The sequence below is a fragment of the Rattus norvegicus genome, chromosome 15 (assembly GCF_036323735.1).
Source record: "Rattus norvegicus strain BN/NHsdMcwi chromosome 15, GRCr8, whole genome shotgun sequence".
NCBI classification, from domain to species: Eukaryota; Metazoa; Chordata; class Mammalia; order Rodentia; family Muridae; genus Rattus; species Rattus norvegicus.
The window spans coordinates 57,258,771-57,267,142 of NC_086033.1; positions in this window are offsets into that span (position 1 = coordinate 57,258,771).

Here is an 8,372-nt window from a genome sequence, read left to right on the forward strand (position 1 = left end):
GTGGGGGGAGGGCGGCAATGGGGGGAGGGTTGGGAGGGGAACACCCATAAGGAAGGGGAGGGGGGAGGGGGATGTTTGCCCGGATACCGGGAAAGGGAATAACACTTGAAATGTATATAAGAAATACTCAAGTTAATAAAAAAAATATATATATATATATAAAAAAAAAAAAGAAGCAACTGTCAGGTGTGTCAGGTGCTGCGCTGTGTCCGTGTTCCTGTGAGCAGGGCAGAAAGGCTGAGTAATCGGGTGGGAGGGGGCAAAGTCACCAAGACCCTTTAAGTAAGTACACAGCATTTTGCCCACAGACATATTCCTGAAGCAATGAACTAAATCACCCACTAAGTACCACATATAATATTTATCACCCTAAGCATCCTGCTGTGAACCCTTTCACAAAGTGAATAACCGCCCTCCCATATTTCTTCTGTGTGAAACTAGATTTAATATATTGAACTTTCTTAAATCAAGCAGTGCCATCCCCCTGGAACCTTTAAAAGAATGGGAGATCACAAATTTCATGGAAAGGAGGCCGTAAAAAGTCACAGCTTTGCAGTAACCCACACACACGTGCAGCCAGAGGAGAGCTGCTGGCAGTGTCATACCTGCCTTCTTACTTTAGGTCACAGGAAGCTAGTGACCTGTTTATACAGCCAGCAAGATTTACCTAATAGTCACGAGGGTGTCAGGTCCCACAGAGCCGCACTGTGAACGGCCACTCTGAGGGCTAAAGATAGCCCGAGATTATTTGTCTGGACACCTGCAACACACTGACTTTCTGCCGTCATTGAAGTTGTTTTTCTTCTTTACATTGGTGTGTGTGTGTGTGTGTGTGTGTGTGTGTGTGTGTGTGTGTGTGTGTGTGTGTGGTGTGATGTGTGTGTTTTCGTGTTCTCAAGTACTTTTGCTCTCAGACTCCTGAAGCTAGATAGAGTTCTGCTGCTGGGAACCAAACAGGTTTTCTGGAAAAGCAGCAAGCTCTCTTAACCACTAAGCCATTTCTCCAGCCCCCCTCACTACAGTTTGATCTTAACACTGGCCAAGCCCAGTGTGCTGCTAAAAACTCTTTGGGGTACCCAGTCACCCCAAACAGGCATGTGCGTGCTAGAGAAACAGGTAGTCATTGTCCTCACAGAAGGCAGCGGGGACATGGTAATTGATACCTCCCGTTGGTTTGCAACAGGCAAAGCAAAATTGCTGAGATAGTGGTGGCTGTGTAGAGTGGGGGCTGGGCTCCCCCGGACTAGCCTCAGCCTTTTTCTTATTACTTTTATCAGTCTGGCCCTGAGACCTGGAGGCCAAACGCTGTACCTAATGAAAGATTTCTCTGCTGGCTCACTCAAATCTCAGCTCATAATGGAGACAGGCTCTTGCTAATAGATTCCTGTACTCTTTCCCCAGTGCCTGTCAGATAATAGCACCATCGAAGCAATGACAGAGGAGAGTCCGACTGACACATCTCCCACGCCCAACATGGGGGAGGGGGTTTCTCTATGGCACTTTGTGGAGCAGAATCAAATTATTTATGGACCATTTAGATGCAAATGTATGGTGCATTTAGCAAACAGGCCGCATATGCAGACAATTTAGCCACACAATGACTGCATAAGGACGACCCATCTAATCTCCCAGCATCAACTGTGTCTCTTCAAAGGGGATTTGGATTTTCTCAGAATTGATCAAACTTGACAAGCAATTTCTACCTAATGTTCAGGCAGGCCTCTTTTCTCTTCTCCATCTGTAGGTGAGAAATCCTATTTTCTGCTAGTGTCCGAGTAACGAAAACAGCGGCTGCAGACGCAAGTTAGGGAGAAAAGAGAAAATATTATGCTCAGGGCTATGTCGCCTCAGAAAATAGGTTTTGGTTTAGTAGCTTCGAAATTACCAAACATTCCCATTTGACACGGCTTCGTCGGCCCTCTCTGTGCTTCCTGAGTGGATGATGAGAGGTGAGAGGACGCGGGAGACAGCTGAACCTCCTCTGGACAGCGTGTTCCTGCGCACGCTCCCACCCGGAGGTCTGCATCTTGCCCAGGGCTTGGAAAAGAAACACCAGTGTTCCAGAGACTCCCAGAATCAATGAAAACTACATTACAGAAAAGAGAGACCAAATTTGAAAACTCGACTCTGTCTGGAGTTTATTATCAAAATGTCTGCTTGATTCAGTTGTCCTAAACAATTGGGCGAGCACAAGAGAGGAAACCCAATAAGCACTGTAGATTGGGGGGGGGGGGGTCAAATGGCGTTGCCTGGCTTTTTCTGTGGCAGGCTGAGAGAACAGGCTGCCTAGAGGCTGTGCTACCTTTCAGGGAGTCCTGACAGCAGCCGGGAAGCTCTACACACCGACCTCCCAGCTCCAACCTGGTGGGTTTATATCCTGATGCTACATAAGTGACTTGAAAAGTGAAACCCACTTTGTCTTTCATCTGGGGCCAGGGGAGAATTTGTCCGTTTTGTCCATTTGTCCGTGGCCTTCCTAAAGACTCTGCTGAGAGAAGCTCTGGCCACTGCAGGCAGCCCTCTGACTCTGATACAGGGGATGCAACTACATTTACATACTTCTCTAAGAAACCCTCCAGCTTCCTGGAAGACCAACTAATGCCTTGATTCAAGAGACAGTGATAAAGCAGGGACCCCGGGCTAAGTGCCTTTTACACTTCTTAAGAAACAAATAGATTTTTTTTATAATGTCATTGAAAGAAATTGAGATAGATATTTTAGAAAGCTTTCTATTTGTGAACTTAGAATTGTAAATGCCCAGAGCACAGATCCCAGTAGAACCCACAGTACACCCCTTTTGGGAACAGTCTAGAGACTCTTTTGAAGATCACAGGAGAAGTTCAAGTGGGAGAAGCAGTCTATGTGTCAAGAATAATGGCTAACTGCCAGACGTGGTAGCCTGCGCCTTTAATCACATCACTCAGGGCACTGAGGCAGGTGGAGCTCTGTGAGTTCAAGGCTACCCTGGTCTACAAAGCCATTTCAGACCATCTAGGTTTGCATGGTGACTGGAAATTTTTATTTCTACCACTCATTGGTGGGCCCTAGTCTAGCCAGTGTGTCTCCATTTGACTCTAATTCTGTCAGATTCGACGCTGTAGGTGCTCATGGATGCCGACAGAAGGCCCACTTGTCTCCAGTCCCACTGACCTCCCTGCAGCTCCTTGCTGCCCTGAGGTATCCCTGTATCTCTCACTCCTGGGTGCCCTAGTAAGGTTAGTGGTATTATCCGCCGCTAAGGGATGGGAACCACACATCATTGTACTGTTTGAAGCCTACGATCATTGAATCACATATTTTTAAAAACCTCTATTTATTTACTTACTTATTGTGTGTATGCACATCTATGTGTGTGCATGTGGAAGTTAGGGGTTGACATTAGGTGTCCTCCATCTTTCTCTACCTCATTTTTCTGAGGCAGAGTCTCTCAATAAACCCAGAGGTTGGCAATTCAGGTATATTGGCTGGCCAGCAAGTCTCGGGGATCCTCCTGCCTCTGCCTTTTCAGAGCTGGGAGAACAGGCACACTCCACAGTGCCTAGCTTTTTAACGAGTGAATTCTGGGACTCAAGCTCAGGACCTTGTGTTTGATCAATAAACACTTTACCAACTTAGCCTTCTCTCTAGCCCCAAACCTGTTTCCTTCCTGAAAGTATTTCGTTGTAGTAGCACAGAAAGAATTATGAGCCATGACTTTAAAAATGAGTAAATGAGGGGCTGGGGATTTAGCTCAGTGGTAGAGCGCTTGCCTAGGAAGCGCAAGGGCCTGGGTTCGGTCCCCAGCTCCGAAAAAAAAAAATGAGTAAATGTGTTTGTAATCTCTAAGGTGCAGGCTGCAGAGGTGTATGTTAGGATTAAGGTACAAGAAAGGGCTGCCAACATACGCTACAGCCCTCGTCTTAAAGGCAATAAAAAAGTAGTTCATCCTGGTGCCATTTTGAGTGACGACGGCCCAAGGACACAGATTTGAGCTACCCCAAATTCCATGTTCCGTCATGGAAGCAGTTTCATGAAGTTTTATGTTTTTTGTTTTTAGAACAAAGGAAGTCATAAGTCAGGGTAAGTCTAAGGTTTGCGGATGAATATATCAGAGAGGCCGATGGATAGAGCAGGGAGGCTTGTCTATAGATAGACCAGACATTATCTGATGACATTCTTAGCTCTGCGATTGGTGGAAGATGGTGGGTCTGCTAAGGTAATATGTACCAAAGGTTTTCCCCCTAGTAGTCGCAGGCAGTTAGTTCTGGCACAGAACATTTGTTGGGCAAGGAATGGCTGTCTGGGTCTAACATCCAAGATAAGGAAATTAGCCTCTGGGCCTGTAACATCCCAATCTGTCCATAGCACGGAAGTTTTACTCAGTCAGTTCTTATTCACAGCTTTATTCTGTGTCCTGTTCTTACGGAAAAGCTTAATGCAAGATGTCGAACATGTTCTTTCCAGTTGCAGTATGTTACTGGATATCTTAGTCACTGTTCTATTGCCGTGAAAGACGCCATCACCAAGGCAACTTTTATAAAGAAAGCATTTAATCGGGGGCTGGCTCATGGTTTCAGAGGGTTGGCCCATCATCATCATGGTGGGGGGAAGACAGCCATATCATTGGAGCAATAGCTGAGAGCTTTGCATCCTGATCCACAGTGGCAGGAGGTAGAGAGACACTCTGGGTCTGGTGTGGGCTTTTGAAATTTTAATGCCCACTCCCAGTGCCACACTGTCTCCAACAAGGCCATACCCCCTCCAACAAGGCCACACCTTCCAATCCTTTTCTAAGAGTTTATCAGTTTGGGACTAAGCATGAAAATAAATATATGAGCTTATGGGAACCATTCTCAATCAATCAATCAATCACATTTTATTTCAGTAACTTCCTTTCACTTTATTTACAACAAAATGTTTAAAAGATTATAGTTAACACTGTGTTTTCAATTCTGCTACTTCAGTGAATTCCAAAGCATATACTTATCTACATGTATTCAAGTGTTATCCAAAGATAACATTTAAGTGGTCTTTAATAATAATAAAAGCTAAAGATAAAATGGAATAGAAAAATCATAAAAGTTATATTTATAAGTTGGTGTTTGTATAATCACTTTCATTGCCGGGGAAAAATCCAATGATATCCTTAGTGAAAATTCCCTAGATAATTATTATTCTTTCCCCAGCAAGAGTGTGTGTGTGTGTGTGTGTGTGTGTGTGTGTGTGTGCGCGCGCGCGCACGTGTGTGCACGCGTGCACGCATGCACTCATGTTCGTGTGTGTAAGGAGGTATATATGTGCACACATGCATGTGGAAGCTATTGTGAGGAGAGTCTCAGGTCTCATTCCTTAGGGCTGCCAATGCACTTCATTTTTTGAAGCAAAGCCTCTCACTGGGACCTGAGGCTTGCCAACTAGGGAGTAAGCGAGGCTGTCTGGCCAGTGAAGTGCAGGGATCTGCCTGTCTCCTCTTCCCAGAGAGGGATTACTAGCACACTAGGGAATTGATTTTAAGTCCTCATTTCTACACATCAAGCATTTTATAGACTAAGCTAGCTTTCCTCATCCTTCCAGCAACTTTTACTTTTTATTTTAATACTCTTGGTCTTAAACTTTATCTAAACTTTTCATGCATGGTACAAAATGAGAACATTTATTTGGAAAAAAGTCAATCCCTGGAAAGAAATCAGTGGTTGGAAGCATTCCTAGTTAAATATAATTAAAGCAATGATATAGATAATAAGCCTAGTGTGGGTTTCTTTTGTGCAGACTCAGCAACCATTAAAGGCAAGATGCCCAGGGTTCCATGCCCTCTCTGTGCCCATCATCCTTACAGAACCTGATATGCCCACTATACAGGAAGCTCCTGTGGTAACTTGTTTTGGGCCTGTCATCACAGATGTGTGTCTGCTCATGATGCTGTGTCCCTAATCCAACACAGGGCTGGGCGTGCAGCAGAAAATCAATGGTTGTTTGCTGAGTTGAAAGGAGAAGGCTGACTAGATTGGTCTGCAAATGCATTGACTGTCTACCACATGTCAGACCTTGTTCCCAAAGGGCAGGAGGACCCGCCTTGGCCATGGTGGACTGGATACCTGCTGTCAATAATTTTATATTCCAGTGGGAAGAGACTTTTTAAAAATAAATAAATACATGAAGGCAAAACATACTTACTCCACATAATACTATTTTTGAGGAAAAGTTGAAGTCTTTTCTTTCTTAATCTGTTCAGGCTGAGGAAGTTATATGGCACGTCTCCTGTGTTAGGGTTCCTACTGCTGTGAAGAGACGCCATGACCCAGGCAACTCTCATTAGGAAAATGTTTAATTGGGACTGTCTTACAGTTTCAGAGGTTTAGTCCATTGTCATCATGAAGAGAAGCAGGTGGCACACAGACAGACATGGTGCTGAGCTTCTCTCCATCTGGATCCAAAGGTAGCAGGAAGAACAAGTGAGTCACTGGGCCCGGCTTGTACTTCTGAAACCTCAAAGTCCACTCCCTAATGACACACCTACTCCAATGAGGCCCCACCTCCTAATACTGCCACTCCCTGTGGGCCAATGGGGGCCATTTTTAGTCAAACTACCCACTACCTGGACAATCTTAGGGTAACATATGCAGCAGAAAGCTTCCCAGAAAGCTTCAGGCAGGGCAGAGGAGCCGGGGAGCAGAGGAAATGTTCTTTGAACTAAACGTAAATCTCTGTGTGCTAACCACGGGGTAACTCCAGAAGGCTCTGACAGCCCTGAGTTCTGTGAGAAATCCGGTAGCCTACCCCATGAGGGGAGGAAGGAGCAAAGGGTAATTTAGAGGCTTGATGAATGTTCTAGGGGCTCCTCTGATTAACACCCTGGATCCACAGCTCTCTACCTAATCCCTGTAACAACAGGAGGATTAGCAAGGGTCACAGTCCCAGTAACTCCTATCTCTCTAAGTTGCATGTAAATTTTTCCTGCATCTCCCTGGAGATCCTCGGGTAGCCGACTTCCGTTTCTCTCCCACTAATTGCAAAACCGTAATAAGAAAGTAAACATTGGTGGTTCTGTAAGAACTTGGATAATGGAGCAGCCAGCCTCACACTCCCTCATCCCTCTACTTCTTTATTGAATAAGCTTGTGTGACTTGAAAGGACGGATAATGGGAATGATTGCCTGGCCTCGATGTCACAAATTTTTCATTGTATTAAAACAATAATGTCTTCACTGAGAGAGGTCACTTGTCCAGAAATCCTTTGGATGCCCATGGGCTGGAATAGAGGCTTTATAAGTTTAGACAACTCTGTCTGAGGACATAAAGACGTCCAGTTTCTTTGCCCACAATGGAATTAAGCTACAGCGGCAGGAGGAAGCAGGCAAGCATGGGTGCTTGGTTAGACTGTTGTGTCTTCCTTCCTTGTGTCCTGTGCTGTTCCACACCTGATGTTCACAGAGTCTCGGGATGCGATAGCTGTGTGTGGCAGAGGAGGCCATGTTGGCTCCAAAGGAGAAGTGGGGCTTGACGTTCCTCTGTGCAGAATACACGAGTGAAGACTAACTCTGTTGCCACCATCCCAGGTCCTGCCCCCCTGATGCCCAAACAGGCCACAAGGTCCAGAGAGCAGTAGGCCAGTCAGCCTGTTTACAAGACCCAGCCACCCATATAGAGCTCCACTAAAGAAGGAAAAGCCATGCCACACATCCCCAGCCCTAGTTGCCCTTTACCAATCAAATGACACTATTGGAACCCAAAGACTGCTAACCTAGAATCTATCGACTGTCTAACTGATGTATGCCGCAGAGTATCCTGTGAGTCTCACTCACTTTGACTGATTTCTGTAAAGCTAGTGAATCATGGGAATGGGACAGGTGAGTGCCTGATAACTGCTGGGTTTTTCCTTGGTTCAGTCATTCCACATTCTTTTCTCTTGCCTTAACTTAAAAGATATTAGCATTTTCCAGGCTATTCAAACAGTGGACAGACAGCATTGGTAGAAAAGCAGGATGGTGCTTTTAAAGCATCACATTTAATATACCCACGAAAGGCACTAATGAAATTTTAATGAGAAGTCAGCCTGCAGTCATTTCAACTGATGACTCTCTTCACTGTAAAAACTGTCCAAATAACTGGCACCAGGAAGGCACACATAGTCACCAGAGGTATGTAACCAAGACAATCACCCCACAAGTAGACTAAGATGGTTATTTTCACATGAGCCTGCCAGAATGCTAGTTGCCAAATCTGTCTAAGGCTTTACAAAAGGGAACTCATGGGTTGGGTTTTTTTTTTCCTGAATGGGTTTCTAGTTTGGGAAAATTTATAAGAAGAGATGCCTGTGGTGCACCCTCAGGCACAGCACAGGACACAAAGGATGCCACTGCTTTCCCTCCACCCAGAAGGACACCTGAGCCAGAC